Here is a 27,543-nt window from a genome sequence, read left to right as displayed (position 1 = left end):
GAAGCCACACTTGTAGAAGATATAACTTAGATTTTAAATTGTCGTTTAGTTAAGAGTTGTCAGGACCCCCTGAATAATGGGACCTAGCTTGCAAATCCTTAGTAATACTTGGTAATATGATTTAGTTTTACAATCACATTTGTCCCCAGCCACCAAACTGGGGCAGGAAATGTTCTTTGTTTTTGTCTGTTTTGTTGAAGTCAGGAGCCCGCCTGGAGAGCAGGTAATACTTTCAAGTGCAGCAGTCAGGAGCCCTCCTAGAGAACAAGGGAGTACAATTTAAATTTTAGATTTCAAATTCTTTGTTTTGTTTATCTTAAAGTCAGGAGCCCGCCTGGAGAGAAGGGAATACATTTCAAGTCAGCAGTCAGGAGCCCGCCTGGAGAGCAGAAAATACATTTCAAGTTGAAGTCAGGAGCTCGTCTGTAGAGCAGGGAATACTTTCAAGCGCAGCAGTCAGAAGCCCGCCTGGAGAACAAGGGAATACAATTTAAATTTTAGCTTTCAAATTCTCTATTTTGTCTATGTTGAAGTCAGGAGCCCGCCTGGAGAGCAGGGAATACATTTCAAGTTGAAGTCAGGAGCCCGCCTGGAGAGCAGGGAATATTTTCAAGCGCAGCAGTCAGGAGCTCGCCTGGAGAACAAGGGAGTACAATTTAAATTTTAGCTTTCATTCTTTGTTTTGTTTATATTGAAGTCAGGAGCCTGCCTGGAGAGCAGGGAATACATTTCAAGTTGAAGTCAGGAGCCCGCATGGAGAGCAGGGAATACTTTCAAATGCAGCAGTCAGGAGCCCGCCTGGAGAACAAAGGAGTACCATTTAAGCTTAGCTTTCAAATTCTTTGCTTTGTTTATGTTGAAGTCAGGAGCCCGCCTGAAGAGCAGGGAATGCATTTCAAGTCAGCAGTTAGGAGACCGCCTGAATAGCATGGGAATACATTCACGATTTGAAGTCAGGAGCCCGCCTGGATAGCATGGGAATACATATCAAGTTCAGCAGTCAGGCACCCACCTGAAGAAGGGAAAACATCTCAGTTTACAATTCAAGTTGGCAACAAACAGATGTCCCTGAGAGAATGGAGAACAACAAGGCAACAAGAAACACAAGAGCAAGTTTGAAGATATAGATAAGACTTTTGTAATCCATAGATCATAGTCTAGTCTAGCTTTTGTTTTGTTTTGACATGGTGTAATAAGGAGGTTCAGTAAGTAGTAGCAGCAACAACATCAACAGTGGAAGCCCAGCTTCATGGTAGTCCCACCTACCAAACATTCCTGAACTACACTGACCTGATTCCTTTTTAGCCAAGGATATGTAGGCAACCTCGGAAGCAAGGTGCGGTCAAATCTTTCAAAGATGCTTCCCACGGAGTATTCAGACGGGCAAAAATCGCTCGTATCCGCTCACTTTATCTTTGCACAAAAACTCTCCGTGTTTTTGCGCAAAGAGGGGCAGCTGTGAGCACGTGATTTTTGCCCTATATGAATTACTCCCATAAATTCAAAACAAAACAATTTCTTTCAGTGTTTGCAATTTTGGAGATTTTCGTGGCATTTTCTGGTAATTGTTTGCATTTGTCTGTGCATTTTTATTTTATTTAATTAATGAAAATTACAAAACAATATGTTGCATTTGCATTTAGGATTTAATTTTACATTTTTAGGATTAATTGACAAATTATTTTATAAAAATAGGAAAAAATCACAAAAATAGTTTATTTTGCACTTTTAATTTTAATTTTGAATTTTGGTAGTTTTTCCTTTAATTTGGTTTTTAATTATTTGTAGTAGCAATTATTAGGGTTAATTAATTTAATGTGGTAGTATAATTTGGCTTAGGATTTAATTTAGGTTTTAATTTTAATTTTGGAAAGAAGAAAAAGAATTTTTAAAGAAAAATGAATTGGGAAAAAGAAGGAAATAATGAAAAGGAAAATCTGGTATAAAACCCATTAATTGTCCCCATCCCAAACGAATTTCCCCAGTACCCGACCCAAATCCACGCCTCACCCGGTCCAAACCCTCAAGTACCATACGATGTCATTTTCTGGAGTCCAATCTCAGTCGTTGATCCCATATGATCAGATGACTGGGAACTGATCCCTTACTTAATATATATATATATATATATATATATGTCATAACGCCCTTATCCCCCCTTCATTTCATCGTTCCAACACCCATATCAGAGAACCCAAGCCTAACCCTAACGGAGCCGCCCCCTTTTCCACCACCATCCGGTGGCGGCGCCGCCTCAGTTCAACCCCAAACTAACACCCCACAACCCCCAGGATCCCCTCATACCAAATCCACAACTACTCTCCTTCGAATCGGCCCGGAGCTCCGCGAATCTCAAATCTGAGGTCAACCCCAAAAGTTCAAAACCACTTTTTCGTCAATCCTGGTACATGCATGGTCAGAAGGCACCGTTCTTCGAGTTTTGAAGTTCGGATTCAAACGATTGACCTTAGCTTTGTTAGGGCTTTTGTCTCTGATGGATTTCGAGTCTAAATCAGTAAGCTCTTTTCTTCTCTTGTCTTCTCTTCCTTTTTGATTGTCTTATTCTCTTCTTCCTCCCCTTTTCTTTAGCTTAATCTTCTTATACTAGTCTGGCTGAAACTCGACTAATCTCTCGAGTTTAGATTGGTCTTCCGGTCATTGTCCTTCTCTTCTTCGTGAAAGTTTGTTTTCTGATTTCTTTAGTCCGTTGTGTTAATAGCATGGATAACTCTCCGATCTTGTTTTCTGTTTAGTCATCCAAGTTATTTTAAAATTAAGTTACTTCAACTGAGTTAAATCCTTGCCTAGTCATCGTTAATTGATCAGTAAGTTAGTAGATTTGCTTTGAAATAATTTCATGTTATCATGGCTTACAGATTTTTCTTTTCAAATAGATAAGTGTTCGTCTGGGATTTGGTTTGTCTTTGGTCCATTTGGCAAAGAGCAGCCCGTCCAAATTGGTTTGGGTTCTTGGGGTAAATTCAGCCGTGGGTTAATTTGACCCATGTCTCAGTTGGGGTTTAAGGGAAATAAAAGGGGTATGGGGGTTAGTTTGGGTAGTCTTAGTGAGGGAATCTATTTGTAACTGTCTAGGAAGCTTCTAGGAAGCTGGGGAGGGGACTACTTTGCAAAAACTGAATTTAAATTAGGGGTGTTTAAGCTAAAATAGAAACTAAAAAGGACTGAATGGCAAAACCGTAACTCCTTGGGTCTGCCCTATTTGCTTGCCTATAAAGGCATCTCTTCCTTGTCATTCAAGGCAGAATTAGAGGGTTCTAGAAAAATAAAATGGTTGTTTCTCTTCCAAGCTTCTAAAATGATATGAAATTCCCTTAAGCTCTTTGGAAAAATTGTTGAAAATTCTGCTTGGTTCTGTCCCTCTGATCCTTATATTCTAGCTCAAAACCACTGAAATTTCACAGTTTTATATTCTGGTTTGAAAATGGACTGAAGGTTTTGGTTTGAGTTTCTGCTGGTTGATTTACTACTCCATTGCTGGGTTGGGTCCGATTTCTGCTGACTGCTTTTCACTACTAGTTTACTGCTGCTGTTCATCTATTCTTGATCACAAACTGAGTTTCTGGTTCTGTCTTGTTATATTTAGGTACATGTCTTTGAATCCCTGTTGATATGAGACTCGCATTGAGAGATGAAATGGAAACAACATTTTCAAATCATAGCAGCAAACTATTCACTTGTAGTTCGGTCTTATTTTCTTCCCCTTTCCCTGATTCCCTTAGTTATTACTTGTTTTAAGTGTATCATATTATGTTAGTTGTGTGTTGCACTCTTCTAGGGGTTGAGTTGGGTTTGTACTTAGCAGGGGATTCAATTTTCTCGCAAAGTTCTATAGCTGAATGCTGATTTGGATAATCTGAGATCCCATTATCCTCCTTGATCATGAATTGTCATGAGAATTGAGTTGACAACCTGACTAGTCAAATCAAATAGCTAGGTTTGAATGCAATCTTGTCAAATAGTGTGATTACATTGGAGTTGTCTTCCTATTATATGATTCATATGATGTGTCGTGACATGATTATTGTATTTAAATAACCTTAGGATTCACAAGCTGACTAATTGAATAGGTTTCAATTATGGTCAGTTTTTCTTTACAAGTTATTACTGGGCATGCTTTAGTAGTATTTGAAGTTCTGGGTGTATCAGCTATGGGGGTGGCAACACAATTTGTCAGTGTATGTCAATTTTTAAAAGTTGTCTCGCGTCAGTATGGACTCAATGCTGAATCTAGAATCATTAGCTTAATCCCCTACGGGTGTTGAGTCCATTGAACCTAGGATACAAGGGTCGTTGGCCAGAGAAGGTGGTCTGTTATGGTTATTTGGGCTTGTCCCTTAAGCCTGGGATGTTTGATTGAACTAAATGCTTTGTGTAACTTCATATTGTCATACCTCCTTTTTTCCTACACCCGAAGGTAGGGGTGTAAGTGGAGTTTTTCCAATTAAAGGACAATCGAAACGGGATTAGTTTATTTAAAGATTCAGAGTCGCCACTTGGGATAATTTATGGTGTCCCAAGTCACCGGTTCGAATCCCAAATCGAGGAAAAGATTTACTCTGTATTGTAGCCTGCGAACCAGAAATCCGGGTAATGAATTCTGTTAACCCGGGAGAAGGTGTTAGGCAATCCCGAATTCCGTGGCTCTAGCACGGTCGCTTAACAATTTATACTTGGCCTAATTATCTGACTTATTACACATTTTAAACTTATTGTGTATTTTTAGCTTTTATTACCACTTTTAGCTTGATTATTTGTAATTATAGAATTGTCTTGAAACGAATCCCGCGTACGTATATTCGTTTTATTTTTTGTATGTAAGGAATCATGTCACGCGTACGTGTACATAATTAAATTAATAACATTTTTTATTAAAAACGAATTTGGCCGAAGTTGCGCGTGCTTAAAACAAACTACGAACATTTGTCATTTTTTGTATGATTAAATGGTAGGTAGCACACTTCGGACTATATGAACTAATTTAATTAATAACCTCCGAAAACCCTTCTTTTTATTTATTTAGAAGGTTTGTTCGAAGTTGCGCGAACGCATACTCCGAATTATTTTTTTAGAATTATAATCATGTCACGCGAACGTGTGCACAATCACAATTGTATTTTAAAGATTAAGATTATTTTGCTCAACATTGCGCATACGTGGGTCTTAATTCTGGAACCCATAATCATGCCACACACAACAGAAAAGGTTATTAAAAGGTTTTACCTCTATCAAGTTCTTTCTCAACTTATTCATTCTTAGAGTTTAGCCCAATAGTCCTCTCTTTATTTCAATATCTACCTGATTAGCTCACAAAACAAACCAAATAATCATTTCAACAGACACATTACAAGATATTGAATTTAGAAGCTCTTTGTGATCAAATCACTTCGAAACTGCCTAGGAGGAATTAACAGCATATTGAGATATGAGACCAAGAGAATCCATATCGTTAAGCGCACGAAATCATTAGCCGGATTGCTAAAGCTCAAGATTTTTTGCATCAATATGTAGTACTTTAGGCATGAGTAAGAATCAAAAAATATATTTTTTCCTACCAATTAGCAACTATCAAATTAAAAGGCCATAATCATTCGCCCAATTGATATGATTATCCCTTTTAAAGAAACTAAACCAATTGGTTTGTAATATTGGGGAACTGGGCCGATCTTAAAACGGAATTGTACCCACCCCAACTATCAGAGAAGAAACATGTTTTGAAGCAAATAAAAGAAAACTCATGCAGCAGGGGCTATCACTTTCATTTCTTGTTAATTTTAAAATTCTGGGCCCAAATTGAGCCCAAGCAGAAGGCCCAAATTCTTTAAAACCTCAGAACCAACACCAATTAGACTCGACACCGAATCTGTATCGTGATCCAGCGATGGCTGAGCAGCAAAAGTTCAGATTGAACCTAAATAGCTAGTCATAACATACAAACAACTTCAAGATTTTGAAAATAGAAAACATTTAAGGATCCAATTATTAAGAAACTATATAGCATATGGTTCTAAATTTTCAAGGCCCTAATTAACTTGAAATGCTGATTTTTAAACCTTAATTAAACATCACGTGGACAAAACTTATAGAATTTAAAACAACCAAATCTACTCAATTGACATGCAAGCAATAGTAGATAACCAGTGAATCACTTTCAACATAACTAAACTAACTTGAATTTCTCCTAACACTGATAGTTGCCAAACCAGTACATTAGAATCTGGTTCCCTCATGAATTCCAGAAAATCATACTAAAGCTTTCAATATGATCCTTAGACATTTCAAACTCATTCAGGAGCAAATGTAAACACAGAACATGTTTGCCAAATTCTTCGAACCATACTGATCTCAAATAAGCACCATACGTACATGTCCAATTACCTATACATACAACTATTGAATATGTTCAGCAGAATCATACATACATGTCCAATTACCCATACATATAACTACTGAACATACACAACATTAAATGTGCAAATGATAGCTTAGATAACCTCTAAAACTACATATTTATTACAGAATATTAAAGCAGTATGAGAAACAGGGGTAAACTAGGTTCAAATGCAGCCTGTATCCAATTAATATTCCATCTGATTTATATGTTCAACAATCAATCATCATTCAGGGGCTAAGAAGGTACCTGAGATTGAAGGGACAAAGAAATAACGAAGGATCAGCAATTTTTAAACAGCAAAAATCGACATCAGCAACAATACAGCCCCAGATTCAGCAAGTGAAACCAGAAAATTGATTTAAAACCCAATAGAACAGTAGTCTTTAACACAATTTGATCAAAACCTTCCAAAAAACTAGTATCAAACCAACTCAAATCCCATCACTGAACATTACTGTTTTCCAAAGCTTAAAAGAATCAGGAATTACTGAGGCTCAATTGTACAGTAGAGAGTTTTCAGCTGATTTATCGGATTCTTATTTCTAAAAAATTCTGTATTTTTTCAATACTTTTAGAATATCGGACTGTTCTTCTCCTCTCTCAGTATTTTAGAATCTCTCTTGTCTTCTCTGTATTCAATCTCTCTCTCAGAATGTTCTAGCATGTCTCTTCTATATCTTAAGCTCTATCTCTGTATCTTTTTTCTATCTCCCTCCCTCTTAGAATGTTCCCTTAGAATGTCCTAGCCTTTTCCAATGTTTTTTTTCAGAATGCTCCCCTCTCTCTCTCTCTCTCTGAATCTCTCAAAAAAAATCCTGATCCCCCCTCTTATACAAACCTGCCTTACCTTTTAAACCTACTGTCCGACCCCTTTCCCACTAAAAATCTGAATTTTTCCATTTAAAACCCACTAAGGAAAACTTTTCCTTATTTTCAGCCCCCATTCCCTTTTGTTCCCCATTACCATATTAATTTAAAGACACTAATATCCCAGTAACAAAACACTAACATTAAAATATTATTCTAACTGTTTCATTCCCAAATCACCCCTGAAACCCCTTAATATTACTGTCCCAGTACAAACCATTCATCTGCATTAAAACCTTTAACTCTAAAATCTTGTTCAAACTAACAATTATCTAAAACTAATTCTGAATAACAGCTATAGTCAATTCTCCTAACAACTGAATGACTAAGGTTGAGTTCCCATTGAATCCCATGGACTGAATTTAAATCACAACACAGAACTCAACAGAATCATTATAACTGAAACTGAAAATTGAATCAAAATGAACATGAATGCAGGTTCATTGCCAGCCTATTGACAATGCCCTGAAGATAAGTGTCCCCAGATCAAACATACACAATAACCATTTGACGAACTTATTGGTCTACAAACAAGAACGAATTAATCGACGAAAACTAATTAACCGATTGTCTTCAACAATTGACAGCAATTACTCAGAAATAGATAATCAAGCCATTCAAGTAATAATGACAAGAACATGGATTTGTAATAAAGCTTAACTAATCGACGGAACTTATTTGAATTGATTACACAGCCTATAATTATACACAATAAAGAACAGAAACAAATTCGACCAAATAAAAAGGTCTGAGGGAGAAGAACAGAACAATCGACAAAACTAAAAAATTAATATAATAATAATACTAAACACATAAACAGACACTTAAAACATCAGAAGTTAGAATAAAAGAAAAAAAGAAAAAAACCTTAAATGGAACAAAGAACAGACGGACTCGAATCGGCTCGAATTTGAACTTTTTTGAGGTCAAACAGACCTTAATCAAGTGTTCTCAACTGAGAACACTTCGACTAAGGTCAGTTAAACACCCAAATCACCTTAAACTTCGGACAGAAACCAGTTTTGGTTTTCTAGGGTTCTTACGTTTCGATTTGGGGTTCAAGTGTTTCTAGCCAAATTCGAACCAAACCAACGGTGGTTTGGTCATGAGGGAGGTCAAGGGGTGCCAGGGTGTGAGTTCAAGGAGGATTGGGGTAGGTCCAGGTTTTGCTTGAATCTTCGATTGAAGATTCGAGAAGCTGTAGGTTAATTCGAGCAAAACGGGTAAGGGATTTGGATTGGGGGTGGTTAGAAGGTTTAGGGGTGTTATTTTGGTGGGCGGCGGCATCGTTGCCACCGGGTTTCAGGCGAAGGAATGCCATGGCGGCTAGGGTTTGGGGGAAGGGCTTCGTCTCTAAGAGACGATGATGAACAGGGGTTTGGACTGCGGGGGGTGGGTATGAGGTTTCGTTTATATAGTGGGGGGGGGGGGGGTTTGATCTTGGCCGTTCGATCAAGAGAAATCGAGGGTCCGGATTAGTTCACTTAACTCAAACGGTGTCGTTTGGAGTAGTACTGGGGCAGTTCGGGTATTGGAGTGACGGGTCGGGGTCGGGTTTGGGCAAAGCTTTGGGACCGTTTGATCAGTTGAGATCAACGGTTCAGATTGAAACGCCTGAAACGGCGTCGTTTGGTTGCGGCTGGAGATGGGCTGGATTGGGGCAGGTTTGGGCCGGGTATGATGGGGTGTTTGGACGGGTTTGGGGTGTATTTTGTTTGGGCTTTGAAGCTCTTGGCCCAAATCCGGGTCTTCTAATTCTTTTCCTTTCTTTTTATTTCTAAATTATTTTCTAAAATCATAAACCAAGTTAACTTACTAAAAATACTAATTATCTTTTAATAACATTTATCACATACAATTAAATGCCAATTAACAATAAAATCACACAATTCAACATTAAATGCTAAAAATGCAAAGTACATTATTTTTTTATGATTTTCATTTTCATAAAACAAATTACTGGTTAATTAATCCTAAATTATAAATGCAAATGCAACACACACACACACATACACACACACACATATACATACACACACACACACACATATATATATATATTTATTTATTTATTTATTTATTTATTTATTTTCAGTAGTAAAAATAGAATAAACATACACAAATAAATACAAATAAATCACAAGCAACACACAACTATTTTATTTTGAATTTTTATGGGAGTAGTTCTTATAGGACAAAAATCACGTGCTCACAGCTGCCCCTCTTTGTCCGAAAACCCAAAAGGTTTTCGTGCAAAGATAAAGTGAGCGGATATGAGCGATTTTTGCCCGTTGGAATACTCCGTGTGAAGCATTTTTGAAAAGATTTGACCGAACCTCTGCTTCAAAGGTTTCCTACATATCCTTAGCTAAAAGGGAATCAGGTCAATGTAGTTCGGGAAGTTTTGGTAGCTGGGACTACCATGGGACTGCGATGTTGCTGTTACTGCTGTTGCATGCTGCTACCACTACCTTTCGACCTCCTTATTACACCATGCTATAAGAAAACAAGAAGCTAGACTAAACTATGAATTACAAACTCCTATATTTTCAGCTTGATCTTGCATCTCTTGTTGCCTTGCTGTCTTGTTGATTTGTGTTTCCTCTGCTGTTTCTTTACTTCTGGCTCGACTTGTGGTCTTCCTTCTGAGCTCTGCTGGGGATTTTTGTTGTAACCCTCCGCTTTACTGACTTCTGAATTGCTCTTGGAATGGATTCCTTTGTTCTGCAGGCGGGCTCCTAACTTCATCAACTTCAAATATAACAACCTCCGTTCTAATAGGCGGGCTCCTGACTCCTTCAACTTAAAATTTAACAACCTCCATTCTACAGGAGGGCTCCTTACTCCATCAGCAACTTTGAAAATAAATCAGCCTCCATTCTCCAGGCGGGCTCCTGACCCCTTCAACTTAAAATTTAACAGACTCCATTCTACAGGCGGGCTCCTGACTCCTTCAGCTTAAAATTTAACAACCTCCATTCTACAGGCGGGCTCCTGACCTCGACAACTTCTTAAAATGTAACACCTCCATTCTCCAGGTGGGCTCCTGACCTCAACAACTTCTTAAAGTGTAACACCTCCATGCTCCAGGCGGGCTCCTGACGTCAACAACTTCTTAAACATATAACACCTCTTTTCTCCCGGCGGGTTCCTGAATATAACAAATTTGAATTGTATTCCCTTGTTCTCTAGGTGGGCTCCTGATTGCTGAGACTCGAAATGTATTCCCTTATTTTCCAGGTGGGCTCCTGATTGCTGAAACTTGAGTTGTATTCCCTTGTTCTCTAGGTGGGTTCCTGATTGCTGAAACTTGAACTGTATTCCCTTGTTCTCTAGGTGGGCTCCTGATTGCTGAAACTCGAAATGTATTCCCTTGTTCTCCAGGTGGGCTCCTGATTGCTGAAACTTGAGTTGTATTCCCTTGTTCTCCAGGTGGGCTCCTGATTGCTGAAACTTGAACTGTATTCCCTTGTTCTCTAGGTGGGCTCCTGATTTCAACAAAATAGACAAAAGCAAAGAAAATTTCTGCCCCAGTTTGGTAGCTGGGTATATATATGAGTGTAAACTAAATCATGTTACCAAATATCAGTAAGAACTTGAAAACGGAAACTTGAATTGTACTCCCTTGTTCTCCAGGTGGACACCTGATTGTTGATACTTCAACTGTTGTTCCTTGTTCTCCAGGTGGACCCCTGATTGCTGATACTTCAACTGTTGTTCCTTGTTCTCCAGGTGGACGCCTGATTGCTGATACTTCGACTATTCTTCCTTGTTCTCCAGGTGGACGCCCGATTGCTGATACTTCAACTGTTGTTCCTTGTTCTCCAGGTGGATGCCTGATTGCTGATACTTCAAATGTTGTTCCTTGTTCTCCAGGTGTACGCCTGATTGCTGATACTTCAACTGTTGTTCCTTGTTCTCCAGGTGGACGCCTGATTTCAACAAAATAGACAAAAGCAAAGAAAAATTTCTGCCCTAGTTTGGTAGTTGGGGACAGATGTGATTGTAAAACTAAATCGTATTACCAAATATTATCAAGAATTTGAAAGTTATGTCCCATTATCCAGGGGGTCCTGACAACTCTTAACTAAACGACAATTTTAAATCTAAGCTATATCTTTTAAAGGCATGACTTCTGCTAAATCTTGTTATCTAAACCAGTTTTAAAATATGTCCCATTATACAGGAGGGTCCTGATAACTCTTACGCGAACTTTGAAGCCAACTTATATTCCCTTGGGTGCACATTTGTCCTACATTTACTACTTATGATTGTTTTAGAGTTTAACCTAGGTCCCATTTTCCAGGAGAGTCCTGAAGTTTCTAATTGAGTCTTGTCTTAAAAAAAAATTCAAACCAACTTATATTTTCACAAAGTAGAGCTTATGCCAGATCTTGTATTCATGAATGTTTTGAATTAAAGCTAAGTCCCATTTTCCAGGAGGGTTCTGAGAATTTATACGATCAAACCTGCATGGTACTTGCTTTCCTCACAGGGATCTTTCTGAAACAAATGCCATCTTTGCCCCTATTTTCACATTAAAGAAAATCTTGTCAGTTTAAAACGTGGTAGTAGTTGTGGCATTCTTGCTGGGGAGGGTTTTCTCTTTGCCCTGCTTTGCTTCATCAGACTGCCTTGAACCGGTCGAAAGGACTGTTTTGACCTCATGATTGATCCTTTACTGCAGGATCCCCAACTGTTGTTTTCACTTCTGACCCTTCTATTCGTAACCATACATCTCTCATGACATTACTGAACCATTTTACCGATTTAAATTTTGCTTACACCCTATGTCTCATTTTTCATCATATTATCTCCAGCATATCCTAGCCGTATTTTGCTTTGTGCAATTTTGAATCTTGGTAGTATACCTTGATATTCCTTATTATTTGTTGGAACAAGGCTAACCTCAGAAGAGCTTTAGGGGAGTAAAAATTAACAGCAATGAAATGCGACAATTTTGCGAGTTAAGAATAAAGAAGAAAATCCAAATTTGGATGACTGTTGGAGATAGGAAAAAGGAACTTATCTGAGCGGAGTCACTGGCACCAATGATCATGGTATGCATTTTGGAGTGATCAGCCCAGTCTATTTAACCAATCTCCTTTCCAATTGTTTTACTTTGTTCTCCAAGATTTCCATAACCCAATTTTACCTTCTGCCAACTTATGAACCTTATTCGATTTGCAGTGCCCTTACGGGTTTTCACCGACAAACCTCTCTCATTTGTTTTCTCAGCTTTCGTCGTCTCATCGTACCCATGAGGGTTTTCACCAATAAGACTCTCTCATTTTTTGATTTTTCTTGCTTAAACCGGAGTGTTGCCCCTGGTATGAATTCTCTTTACATTACTTGATTTGGCCTCTCTCGAAGACTGATCAGAAGGTCTTTCTTTGGACCATAATGTGGGATTTTGGATGGGTTAGAAAGAAAGGGTATCACAGGCTCAAAACAATTTGACATGGGTTTAAATTTACAACTCTTGGAATCACATTTCTTATTACAAGTACAACTTCTGCCCCAGTTTCTTGCTTGGGGATCTTTTGATATTTTATTTTACTATGACTGAGCCGTGAGGTTGCCTACATATCCTTAACAGGAATCAGGTCAAACATAGTTCACACTCGAATTTCCTTGTTGTTGTACTCTCTCTTTTCACTTCTTTTCTTTTCTCTTTTTCTTTCTTTTCCTTTTCTTTTTGTTATTGATTCTAAGAGTGGGGTATGAAAGAAACAAACGCGGCTCAAAAGGGGGAACAAAGGGTACAATGTTTAGATAGCAGAATAAATTGCCTTCGTCATTTCAATCTTCGAAACAATGCCAAGTACAAACAATCAACAATTATAACAAAGAAATCATACATAATATCTCTTGACTACGTCGGAATTAATGGCCATGTCTATGCATTTTTCTTCGATATCTGTTAAACATAGAGCGTCATTTGATAATACTCTGGTCACAATGAATGGCCCTTGCCAATTCGGGGCGAACTTGCCTTTTGCTTCAACCTGATGTGGAAGAATACGTTTCAGCACTTGCTGGCCCACTTCAAACTTTCGGGGACGCACCCTTTTGTTGTATGCTCTTGCTATTCTTCTTTGATATAACTGGTCATGACATACTGCTGCCAATCTTTTTTCATCAATCAAGTTCAACTGCTCCAAACGGGTTTTGACCCACTCATCACCATCAATCTTAGCCTCAGCGACAATCCGAAGGGAAGGGATTTCAACTTCTGCAGGTATTACTGCTTCAGTGCCATATACCAACATATAAGGAGTTGCACCTACCGAAGTGCGAACAGTAGTGCGATATCCCAACAACGAAAATGGTAATTTTTCGTGCCATTGCCTCGAACCTTCTCTACCATTTTCCGAAGTATCTTGTTGATGGTTTTTTTGGTTGCCTCGACTGCTCCATTCGCCTTGGGCCGATATGGGGTAGAATTGCGATGTGTAATCTTAAACTCTTGACATACCTCTTCCATCAAGTTACTGTTAAGATTAGCACCATTATCTGTAATGATCACCTTTGGGATTCCGAATCGATAGATAATGTTTGAGTGAACGAAATCGACCACTATTTTCTTGGTCACCGATTTGAATGTTTTGGCCTCAACCCACTTGGTGAAATAATCAATGGCTACCATAATGAATCTGTGCCCGTTGGATGCTGCTGGCTCAATTGGTCCAATGACATCCATGCCCCAAGCAACGAAGGGCCATGGTGCCGACATTGTGTGTAATTCCGATGGTGGAGAATGAATCAAATCTCCATGTATCTGGCACTGATGGCATTTGCGCACAAAATTGATACAATCTCGCTCCATGGTAAGCCAATAATAGCCTACTCAGAGAATTTTCTTTGCCAACACATATCCGCTCATGACTCCCGAATGTACTTCGGACATGACAACCGTAGCTTGTCTAGCATCTATGCATCTTAATAATCCAAGGTCTGGTGCTCTATTATACAAAACTCCTCCACTTAAGAAGAATCCATTTGCCAACCGTCTAATTGTTCTCTTTTGATCCCCTGTGGCTTGCATTGGATATATCCCCATTCTGATGTATTCCTTGATATCGTGGAACCATGGTTCACCATCAAGTTCTTCTTCAATCATGTTACAGTAAGCATGTTGATCTTGGACTTGAATATGCAGAGGATCGACATAAGCTTTGTCCGGATGGTGCAACATTGATGCCAGAGTAGCCAATGCATCAGTGACCTCATTATGGACCCTTGGAATATGCCTGAACTCCACTAATCGAAACCCTTGACAAAGATCATGTAAACATTGTCGGTACGGTATGAGCTTCAAGTCTCGCGTTTCCCATTCTCCTTGAATTTGATGTACCAGAAGATCCAAGTCTCCCAAGACCAAGATTTCCTGGATATCCATGTCTGCAGCTAGCCTTAGACCCAAAATACAGGCTTCATGCTCAGCCATATTGTTGGTGCAATTAAACCAAAGCTGAGCCGTAACAGGATAGTGATGCCCTGTTTCAGAAATAATCACAGCTCCTATCCCGACTCCTTTCATGTTGGCAGCCTCATCAAAGAAAAGTTTCCAGACTGGTTTTTCAATTTTCTCCAGTTCATCGATATGCATCACTTCTTCATCGGGAAAATAAGTTCTCAAAGGCTCGTAATCTTCATCGACCGGGTTTTCGTCCAAATGATCGGCCAATGCTTGGGCTTTCACCATAGTCCGAGTTACATAGATGATGTCAAACTCTGTGAGCAATATCTGCCACTTCGCAAGTATTCCTGTCGGCATAGGCTTTTGAAAGATATAATTCAACAAATCCAAACGCGAAATGAGGTAGGTAGTGTAGGATGACAAATAATATTTCAATTTCTGAGCCACCCAATTTAGGGCGCAACATGTCCTTTCCAGATGAGTGTACTTAACCTCATAAGCCGTGAACTTCTTGCTAAGATAGTAGATGACCTGTTCCTTTCTGCCGGTGATGTCATGCTGCCCCAGTATACAGCCAAATGAATTTTCTATGACTGTTAAATAAAGAATCAAAGGTCTTCCTGGTTCTGGCGGAACCAGCACGGGTGGGTTTGACAAGTATCCTTTTATCTTATCAAATGCTTCTTGACACTCATCAGTCCACTTGACCACAACATTCTTCTTTAACAATTTGAAAATAGGCTCACAAGTTGTCGTGAGCTGAGCAATAAACCTGTTGATGTAGTTCAACCTCCCTAACAGACTCATCACTTCAGTTTTGTTCCTCGGAGGTGGCAATTCTTGGATGGCTTTGATTTTTGATGGGTCCAACTCGATGCCTCGCCGGCTGACTATAAATCCCAACAGCTTTCCGGATGGAACACCAAATGCGCACTTGGCAGGGTTAAGCTTGAGGTTGTACCTGCGAAGTCTTAGGAAGAATTTCCTCAAATCCCCAACGTGGTTGGCCTGATGCTTTGATTTTATGATCACATCATCCACGTATACCTCAATCTCCTTATGTATTATATCATGAAACACTGTAGTCATTGCTCTCATGTAAGTTGCCCCGACATTCTTCAAACCAAATGGCATTACCCGGTAGCAATAAGTTCCCCACGACATGATGAATGCCGTCTTTTCTGCATCTTCTTCATCCAATAGAATCTGATGATACCCGGCATAGCAATCCACAAAAGATCCTATCTCATGCTTGGCACAATTATCGATCAAAATATGGATATTGGGTAATGGGAAGTTATCCTTCGGACTTGCTTTGTTGAGATTGCGGTAATCGACGCATACTCTGATCTTACCGTCCTTTTTTGGCACATGCACGACATTAGCCAACCAAACAGGATATCGAGTGACCCGAATGACCTTTGCATCCAACTGTTTGGTGATTTCTTCTTTAATTTTCACACTCATATCAGTTTTGAATTTCCTCAATGTTTGCTTGACGGGAGGAAACACTGGATCGGTGGGCAATTTGTGGACCACTAAATCAGTGCTCATGCCCGGCATGTCGTCATATGACCATGGAAAAACATCTTTGAATTCGATGAGTGCTTTGATTAACTCTTCCCAGATCTTTGGCTCGAGGTGGACACTTGTTTTAGTCTCTCGGATATTATTTGTGTCTCCTAAATTGACGGCTTCTGTATCATTCAGGTTGGGTTTGGGTTTTTCTTCGAAGTGAATTAAATCCTTACTAATCTCTTCGAAGGCCTCATCTTCATCGTATTCTGATTTGTAATCACAATCTACTTCTTGAACTATTATTTCAGAATCAGGTTGATTTTTAAGACTGGGCTGAGGATTCCTTATGCATGCCATATCACTAGAGCCAGCGTAAAAAGAACTGTACAGAAAAGAAAAGAAAAACAAAAGAAAAACTATCAGGAATGATAAAGAAGGGGAAATTGCATTTCATTGAATGAAATAACATTTGCACACTTCAAACAGACTGAAAGATAAAAATCTGGATTACAACCCTGGAATAACCCAAACAAACTGAAGGACAATCAAAATAAACTACCAAGACTCCTTATGAATGGGGAGAGGAGTGGCTTTCCAATTATTAAGTTTTGTTTCTGGCCCAACGAATTGAATTTCTGCGTTGCTAAGACCTTCACCACTTTCCACCATGTTCACACTATCAAACAACTTTTCAAATATTTCAATTAACTCCTCGTCAGGATTAATCATAGAACTGGGAATTGTTGTTACCGGGCGACTTCTGGTACCGCACTTGACGAATGATTTGGAAAGACGTGGGACTGGCATTGGAAGGAACCATGCCTTCTGTTTTAGCTTTCTGGCCTTTCTTATGTCTGCGGCAGTGGGCTCGAATCCCAAACCAAATGTTCCCAAGTTTTCGGGAAGAGACACCGGCTATATGATGCCTTGCAAAGACGAGCCCAAACCTTTACCGAGTACAAAACCATTCTTAAACATCTCATAGGCTACCATGACTGATGCGGCGGTAATCTTTGGATTTGAAATGTATTTCCCCTTCGGAACTTTCTCTACCAACATCGTGTTAGAAACCTGGTAGACCCACGGTCCTTGGTCATTTTTCACTTCAATGACTGGTACAATGGCATTGCTGTGAGCACATAAGCTGTCTTCCCCATGTACAACTATTTCTTGTCTATCCTATTCAAATTTGACTACCTGGTGTAGTGTTGATGGGACTGTTTTAGCGGCGTGGATCCATGGTCGACCCAACAGTAAATTATAGGAAACAGCTATATCCAGCACCTGAAACTCCATTGTGAACTCAACTGGCCCTATCGTTAGCTCCAACACTATGTCCCCAACTGAATCTTTACCTTTGCCATCAAATCCCCGCACACAAATATTGTTCTTACGGATCCTCTCATCTTTTATTTTCAACTTGCTTAAAGTGGAGAGAGGACAGATGTTTGTGCTTGACCCGTTGTCAACCAATACCTAGGTCACCACAGAGTTTTCACATTTTAATGTAAGGTAAAGAGCTTTGTTGTGCTCAGTACCTTCTACAGGAAATTTATCATCAGAAAATGTGACTCTGTTTGTTCGAAGATTTTGTTGGCTATTTTTTCCAAGTGATTCACGGAGATCTTATCGGGAACGTGTGCCTCATTCAAGATCTTCATTAAAGCTTGACGGTGCTCGTCCGAATGGATCAGTAATGACAATAGTGAAATTTGAGCGGGCGTCTTTCTTAATTGTTCCACGATAGAATAGTCATGCAGCTTCATCTTCCTCAAGAATTATTCTGCTTCTTCTTCAGTTACGGCTTTCTTCATTGGTGCTGGATTATTTTTAGCTCTTCTTAACTCCTCGGGAGTAAAACACCTTCCCGAGCGAGTCAAACCATGTACTTCAAAGATTTCTTCTTTGACTTCCTTCCCTTTGTACATCACCGTTATCTGCTCGTAATTCCATGGAATAGCCTTGCTATTGATTATTGGTAATTGGGTTACTGGCTTGATAATAACCCGATCTGTGCGGGCTCCTTCCACGATTATGATAGGTTTGCTGGCCACTCCCGGTACAATCACCTTTACCCCTTCCTGTTTCGTTGCAACTTTGCTTAAAGACCCTTTCTCAACTGCCACAGATGGCTCAACACTCTTTTTGCTCTACTTGAGCACCAACTTCTCATCTTCTAATTGTTCATCTGTCTTGACTCAACTAGACCGAATCATCATGACAGTTTGTGATGGCTTCTTGGGTTCCCCCTCCGCATGCACTATTTCGATCATATTCGCCTCCTGATGGGCTGGCATCGGATTCCTGCTGATATTGGGTGCTTCGGGAGCTTGAACTTCAATTCTATTGGTATCAATCAACTTCTGTATCGCACTTTTCAAGTTCCAACACCTTTCTGTATCATGACCCGAAGTACTAGAACAATATTCACAGCTGACAGTATAGTCAAGATTCTTTGGAGGATGATTTGGCAGTTTAGACTGTATCGGCCTTAGCATATCTAGCTGTTTTAGCCTGTGGAACAGACTAGTGTATGATTCTCCCAATGGAGTAAAGGTTTTCTTTTTCTGCAACCTTTCACCCTTGAGTGCTTGACTCGGCCTGAAAGTTGGTCCGGGAGTGTTTTGGTAGGCTCGTGGATGTGGATAAGTATTTGGTAGGACAGGAGCACGCCATTGAGTGTGGGCAGGAGGTTGGTTGTATGCTTGTGCATGGTGGACGGAAAAATGAGGTTTTGGTGGGGGATAGTAGTGTTGGGGTGGATTGTGGTGATAAGTTTGTTGGTGGGGTCGAGGTTGATTGTAGTGGTAAGGTGAACCTCTGGATCCGGACTAAGTTCCTGAATCAACCATTGCCGCTTCCTCTTTTTTCTTCTTCCCAATCCCTCCCATGCCGCCTTGAATAGCCTGAGTAGTCGTTTTGATAGCCGAATAGCTCATGATTTTATTCGACTTGAGGCCTTCTTCTACCATGCCCCCCATCTTTACTACTTCGTTGAATGACTTTCCCACAGCTGAGACCAAATGGCCATAGTAAGTAGGTTCCAAAGCCTGTAGGAAGTAATCTACCATCTCACTTTCCTTCATTGGGGGATCCACCCTTGCTGCTTGTTCCCTCCACCGGAAACCATATTCTCTAAAGGTTTCACTATGCTTCTTCTCAAATTTAGTCAGGTATAGTCGATCTAGAATGATCTCAAGATTGTATTGGAAGTGACAAGCAAATGCTTGTGCCAGATCATCCCATGTGTACCATCTCCCATAGTCTTGGCGGGTATACCATTCCAATGCTGATCCACTCAAACTCTGACTGAAGTAAGCCATTAACAATTCGTCTTTTCCTCCATCTCCCATCATCTTGCTGCAAAAACCCCTCAAGTGGGCTACTGGATCGTTGTGCCCATTGTATAGATCGAACTTGGGCATCTTGAAACCGGCCGGTAATTGCACATTTGGGAACAGACATAGGTCCTTGTAGGCCACACTAACTTGCCCTCCTAATCCTCGCATGTCTCGGAACGATTGTTCTAAGCTTTTAACTTTCCTGAACATTTCCTCATGTTCGGTATTTTTAACTGGTTTATCAGCTTCTATTGGGAGGTCAAAGCGAGGAGTATATGAATGGGTTTCTGAAGCTTTGAAAGTGGGCTCCGAAGGGTAGTATTAGTTGTCTTGGGCCTGGAATATAGGCTCGCTAGGATATTTGTGGAGTGTAGCTGGTGGAGGTGCTACGAAGACAGGAGTTACTGGTGGAGGAGGGTATGGAATTGGTTTAGGGGGTGGAGATTGTGTTGTATGAGAAGTGGTGCCCCGGTAGTGCTGGTAAATGGGAAAGCTCGGGGATAGATCGGTGGCAGGATGACCCTGAGTTTGAGCCGGTGGTGGGGTGGAAGCAGGGTTAGCAGGGTAAGCTGGGGGTGATTGTCCTTTAGACCAGGTCTGATACATCTCGGCCATATGTTGCTTAAGTTTAAGCATCTCCTCTTTCATTTTACTGACGTCCAGCTCCTCTACCTCAACACTTGTGTCGACATCCGGGATAGACATGATTTCTGGTATTGGTCCTTTTGATCTGGTTTAGTAATGATAATGTGCTAGTATACTCTATATAAACTAACTGCTTGAATTCTGGAAAACAACAAACTTGTTAGTTTTTAGAGTTTAACACATGCAATTACACGTTGGGATGCAATGCACCTAGGCAATTAACCATTTTCTATCATGTATTTGCTCGGTTGCTTGTGTCATCCCAGCTTTTCCCGATCTTTCCTGTTATTGTCCCTCACGCCTATCTTTATTTCCCTCCCCTTTTTCATTTTATTCCTTTCTTTTGGTTGTGGTCGAATCTTATAGAGATTGCCTACGTATCATGTCCCCGCATGAATCAGACCGTGCGTAGTTCTAGCGGAAACAATTATTAATACTCTTATTTATTTTTTAACAAACAAAACAGTACAAAGACAGAAATGACATTACATTTGGACAACACTTTAAGAAAATAGTTTAAAAGACTTGACGCAGACTCAAACAAAAACATGACTATTATATAAAAAGTTCCAACAACTATGACTACGCTCCACTCCACAATCTTTTGCTTTCAATTAATGGAACATCTGCTCATGGTGGGGCTTGACCCGGTTGACCTCCTAGTGTACGGTACATTCTTTCTAACTCCATTTCAAGATGACGGGCAAAAGTAGGTGCATGCTCTAGAAACCTTTCATAATCCATCCCTTGGCAGTTTACATAACTTTGAGAGGTGTAAACAGCCAAATCATGGATTTGTGCTCTGAAATCTTGGAGATTTTGGTCTTGGTTTTGCAATTGCTGTTGGCGAGTGGTGGCTATATCTCTTATGCGGTCTTCGTGATATAAAATTGACTCCAATTGAGCTCGAAGTCTGGCCTGATCGAGTCTTGCATGTGCTCTTTCCCTATCAATATCTGCGTGCTGATGTTCTCTATTGTACCTTCTTATTTCTTCCAACTGTGCATGGAATTGAACTTCTGAATGTATCCAATGGTCCCTCTCTCTCTTGAATTGAGTCATGTCTTCTTCAAATCTTATTACTTGGCGTTCCTTACTAGATTTGGCCTCCTCATTTAACTGTATGATTTTTTCCTTAGCTTTATCTAACGCCTTTTCAGTCTTTGTCAAGATGGAGTCATAATCTTGCATTTTTTCCATCAGATTGGCAATGATTTTCTGATCTTTCCAACTTCTCACTGGCGCTTCAGAGGCTTTCTTCATCTGTTGAAACTGAGCGCGGAGAGTTTTATTCTCGCTAATCAGACTCTTCTTTTCACCTTCTGCTTCTTGTGCTTGTAAGTCTTTCTCCAAATGTGGTTCCTCAGGCTTTCTTCTAAGGCATGAATAGTTGCTTTGTACCCCTTTTCCTTTTCACCCCAAGACAACCGTTCTTGGATTTTGTCATCAAAGGTTTGAACATGCGGTCTTTTTATGGGCCTTCTAAGATCAGGTTCTGGTGCATCATCCACGCGGGATCTTTTCTCAAACCACCTAGCATATCCCGGATTTATCTCGCCTTTCGCAGGATCTGGAACTTGAGTATCATCTTTCAAGTATCGACAACCATTCCAAATCTGCTGGATTAAATCCTCAGGGAGGGTGGCTTCGGGGTGTAGCTCGATCACTTGCACACTCAAATCTTCATCATCAGACACCACTTGGTATCTCCCTAGCTATCTTAGAACTCTCTGTGGCGTATACGGCTGGACTCTTCTTAAACCCAACATCAACAAATAACTCTTCAAGGTTGACATGTGTATCACCTCTCTTACCGGGAGCCATCCCAAAGTCCACTCAATTTGACTTGCCATTAAAGATCTTAAATGGGATATCCAGGCTTCCACCCCTTCTGGAGATTTATAATCTTTTATTCTTTCTTCATAACTCTCGATGAAATTGTCCTTGCTTGGACCATACTGCATGAACTTGGGGTGATGTCGGAGATGTTGAGTCAACCACATTTGCAACAAAATATTGCACCCTTCGAAGAATTTTGCCCCGGATTTACATAAAGTCAATGCCCGATAAATATCTGAGAGAATGATCGGGGCAAGGGTGTGACGTTCCTTGGTAGTGAGGACTTGTACGACTCTGGCTATGCGAATATCAATTGTCCGCTCTTTGTTTGGGAAAACCATGATTCCCAGAAAAGCCACCATGAAAGTGAAGCGTCAGTGAATCTGCCAGGTGTCCTTGTTTTGTTTGTTGGTAAGGCCCTTTTCATGAATTTTAAATCCATCCGGCTTTCCGAACCTTGAATATAGGAAGTTGAAAGAACAACACCCTTTGACAACGTTGCTTTTTCTGATTTGATTACTAATATTCAGAAGACTAAAGAATCGGTGTACTAAGGGAGCCTTTGGGAATATAAGATTCCGGTTTCTCAAATCTCCGTCAAAACAGGAATATCCAGCTATTTCTTCCAATGTGGGAGTAAGCTTGAAATTAGAGAAGCGAAAGACACTGTAAACAGGGTACAAAAAAGTCACTAGCGTCGTAATCAAATCACCGCGTGGTTTAACGTTCATAATATCTGTGAGAGCTCCCAAATACTTAATGACCCATTTCTGACCATCTCCTCCTAACTCATGCCACCACATCTGAAGCCGAAATAGAAACTCATCTACATCTGTGAACGGTGAGTTTTGGATGGTGCTCATTTTGTACCTATGAGCGATGTTAATTTTAAAACCCAAAATCAGGACTCATTTTGAAAAAATCATTAATATTAAAAAAAACACTTCGATGAAGAAGGTTTAAAGGCTGTGTTTTCTGACCGGCAAAATATTTTTTGAAGAAAAACGACCAAAGGCGGATGTTCTTGCAAAAACAGCCTTCTGGCGCCTTTTGGGGACATTCGGCATATTTTGGACAAGAATGACATCGCCTTACTTATGACAACACAATGAGATTTATGTACCCATGCTTTTAATTATTTATTATCTATATTTTTTTTATTTTTTTTTAAAAAAATAGTTGGGCCCGATGTGGGTTGCCTACGTATCTCACATCTGGCGAGAATCAAACTTACGTAGTTCGAAATAATAAAACTATTTTTAAAAGAAACACAACATTTCCTTTTCTTTTCAAAATTTCGACAGAATTTCAAAATATTTTGGAAATTGTTTTTTTTTCGAAAACAACCAATTTTCTTTCTCGGTTCTCACCTTGATTTTCCTTTTCTAACTTTTTCCTATAAGCTGGTCAACATGCAAATCCAAAACAAATGAATGCACAAGTAGCAAGTAAGATGCATCAGGATGGTCTTTTCATTTCGGGTACACCTGTCCTAGACAGACCCAACCCCTGTGTTGAGTCTCCGAAGTCAAATGCACATGATGCAAACAAACGTTCCTACTAGGGATCAGGTATGAAGCTGAGTTATTCTAAGTGTAAAACCTGGGGTATACTGTTTTAGACCTGGCTTACCCAAGCGGACAGCTTGAGCCGAAGTGGGGCCAACGTACCGGGAGCACAAAAGTCTACCCGGCCTAGTTACTTGGCCCAACTTCGCTCTATTTGGTATGACTTCTAACAGAAAGGTGGGCCACGCGCACGTGTGCACCATAAATTCAGAAGACTCAGAAAGAAGAAGGGTTTCATAACAGTTTATATATACAGTTCAGATAATATCAAAGCGGTAAAAAGCAAAATTTCGCATATTAAGCACAAACATGTGAATAAAACTAGATAAAAATAAAGCCAAATATAACAATTATTCTAAGCTCAAATTCTTGAACCCTGAACCAGAGATTCTAGGTTCGGTCCCCAGCAGAGTCGCCAGAGCTGTCACACCTCCTTTTTTCCTACACCCAAAGGTAGGGGTGTAAGTGGAGTTTTTCCAATTAAAGGACAATCGAAATGGGATTCGTTTATTTAAAGATTCAGAGTCGCCACTTGGGATAATTTATGGTGTCCCAAGTCACCGGTTCGAATCCCAAATCGAGGAAAAGATTGACTCTGTATTGTAGTCTGCGAACCAGAAATCCGGGTAAGGAATTCTGTTAACCCGGGAGAAGGTGTTAGACACTCCCGAATTCCGTGGTTCTAGCACGGTCGCTTAACAATTTATACTTGGCCTAATTATCTGACTTATTACACATTTTAAACTTATTGTGTATTTTTAGCTTTTATTACCGCTTTTAGCTTGATTATTTATAATTATAGAATTGTCTTGAAACGAATCCCGCGTACGTATATTCGTTTTATTTTTTGTATGTAAGGAACCATGTCACGCATACGTGTACATAATTAAATTAATAACATTTTTTATTAAAAACGAATTTGGCCGAAGTTGCGCGTGCTTAAAACAAACTATGAACATTTGTCATTTTTTGTATGATTAAATGGTAGGTAGCACACTTCGGACTATATGAGCTAATTTAATTAATAACCTCCGAAAACCCTTTTTTTTATTTAGAAGGTTTGTTCGAAGTTGCGCGAACGCATACTCCGAATTATTTTTTTAGAATTGTAATCATGTCACGCGAACGTGTACACAATCACAATTGTATTTTAAAGATTAAGATTGTTTTGCTCAACATTGCGCATACGTGGGTCTTAATTCTGGAACCCATAATCATGCCACACACAACAGAAAAGGTTATTAAAAGGTTTTACGCCTATCAAGTTCTTTCTCAACTTATTCATTCTTAGAGTTTAGCCCAATAGTCCTCTCTTTATTTTAATATCTACCCGATTAGCTCACAAAATAAACCAAATAATCATTCCAACAGACATATCATGAGATATTGAATTTAGAAGCTCTTTGTGATCAAATCACTTCGAAACTGCCTAGGAGGAATTAACAGCATATTGAGATATGAGACCAAGAGAATCCATATCGTTAAGCGCACGAAATCATTAGCCGGATTGCTAAAGCTCAAGATTTTTTGCATCAATATGTAGTACTTTAGGCATGAGTAAGAATCAAAAATATATTTTTTCCTACCAATTAGCAACCATCAAATTAAAAGGCCATAATCATTCGCCCAATTGATATGATTATCCCTTTTAAAGAAACTAAACCAATTGGTTTGTAATATTGAGGAACTGGGCCGATCTTAAAATGGAATTGTACCAACCCCAACTATCTGTGAAGAAACCTGTTTTGAAGCAAATAAAAGAAAACTCATGCAGCAGGGGCTATCACTTTCATTTATTGTTAATTTTAAAATTCTGGGCCCAAATTGAGCCCAAGCAGAAGGCCCAAATTCTTTAAAACCTCAGAACCAACACCAATTAGACTCGACACCGAATCTGTATCGTGATCCAGCGATGGCTGAGCAACAAAAGTTCAGATTGAACCTAAATAGCTAGTCATAACATACAAACAACTCCAAGATTTTGAAAATAGAAAACAATTAAGGATCCAATTATTGAGAAACTATATAGCATATGGTTCTAAATTTTCAAGGCCCTAATTAACTTGAAATGCTGATTTTTAAACCTTAATTAAACATCACGTGGACAAAACTTATAGAATTTAAAACAACCAAATCTACTCAATTGACATGCAAGCAACAATAGATAACCAGTGAATCACTTTCAACATAACTAAACTAACTTGAATTTCTCCTAACACTGATAGTTGCCAAACCAGTACATTAGAATCTGGTTCCCTCATGAATTCCAGAAAATCATACTAAAGCTTTCAATATGATCCTTAGACATTTCAAACTCATTCAGGAGCAAATGTAAACACAGAACATGTTTGCCAAATTCTTCGAACCATACTGATCTCAAATAAGCACCATACGTACATGTCCAATTACCTATACATACAACTATTGAATATGTACATCAGAATCATACATACATGTCTAATTACCCATACATATAACTACTGAACATACACAGCATTAAATATGCAAATGATAGCTTAGATAACCTCTAAAACTACATATTTATTACAGAATATTAAAGCAATAAGAGAAACAGGGGTAAACTAGGTTCAAATGCAGCCTGTATCCAATTAATATTCCATCTGATTTATATGTTCAACAATCAATCATCATTCAGGGGCTAAGAAGGTACCAGAGATTGAAGGGACAAAGAAATAACGAAGGATCAGCAATTTTTAAACAGCAAAAATCGACAGCAGCAACAACACAGCCCCAGATTTAGCAAGTGAAACCAGAAAATTGATTTAAAACCCAATGGAACAGTAGTCTTTAACACAATTTGATCAAAACCTTCCAAAAAACTAGTATCAAACCAACTCAAATCCCATCACTGAACATTACTGTTTTCCAAAGCTTAAAAGAATCAGGAATTACTGAGGCTCAGTTGTACAGTAGAGAGTTTTCAGCTGATTTATCAGATTCTTATTTCTAAAAAAATTTGTATTTTTTCAATACTTTTAGAATATCGGACTGTTCTTCTCCTCTCTCAGTACTTCAGAATCTCTCTTGTCTTCTCTGTATTCAATCTCTCTCTCAGAATGTTCTAGCCTGTCTCTTCTATATCTTAAGCTCTATCTCTGTATCTTTTTTCTATCTCCCTCCCTCTCAGAATGTTCCCTTAGAATGTCCTAGCCTTTTCCAATGTTTTTTTTTCAGAATGCTCCCCTCTCTCTCTGAATCTCTCTAAAAAAAATCCTGATTCCCCCTTCTTATACAGACCTTCCTTACCTTTTAAACCTACTGCCCGTCCCCTTTTTCCCACTAAAAATCTGAATTTTTCCACTTAAAACCCACTAAGGAAAACTTTTTCTTATTTTCAGCCCTCATTCCCTTTTGTTCCCCATTACCATATTAATTTAAAGACACTAATATCCCACTAACAAAACACTAACATTAAAATATTATCCTAATTGTTTCATTCCCAAATCACCCCTGAAACCCCTTAATATTACTGTCCCAGTACAAACCATTCATCTGCATTAAAACCTTTAACTCTAAAATCTTGTTCAAACTAACAATTATCTAAAACTAATTCTGATTAACAGCTATGGCCAATTCTCCTAACAACTGAATGACTAAGGTTGAGTTCCCATTGAATCCCATGGACTGAATTTAAATCACAACACAGAACTCAACAGAATCATTATAACTGAAACTGAAAATTGAATCAAAATGAACATGAATGCAGGTAACATGAATGCAGGTTCATTGTCATCCTATTGACAATGCCCTAAAGCTAAGTGTCCACAGATCAAGCATACACAATAACCATTTGACGAACTTATTGTCTACAAACAAGAACGAATTAATCGACGAAAACTAATTAACCGATTGTCTTCAACAATTGACAGCAATTACTCATAAATAGATAATCAAGCCATTCAAGTAACA

This window comes from Nicotiana sylvestris, chromosome 3, assembly GCF_000393655.2.
Source record: "Nicotiana sylvestris chromosome 3, ASM39365v2, whole genome shotgun sequence".
Classification (NCBI taxonomy): domain Eukaryota; kingdom Viridiplantae; phylum Streptophyta; class Magnoliopsida; order Solanales; family Solanaceae; genus Nicotiana; species Nicotiana sylvestris.
The sequence above is the reverse complement of the archived record's forward strand: the minus strand, read 5'-3'. Positions refer to the sequence as shown.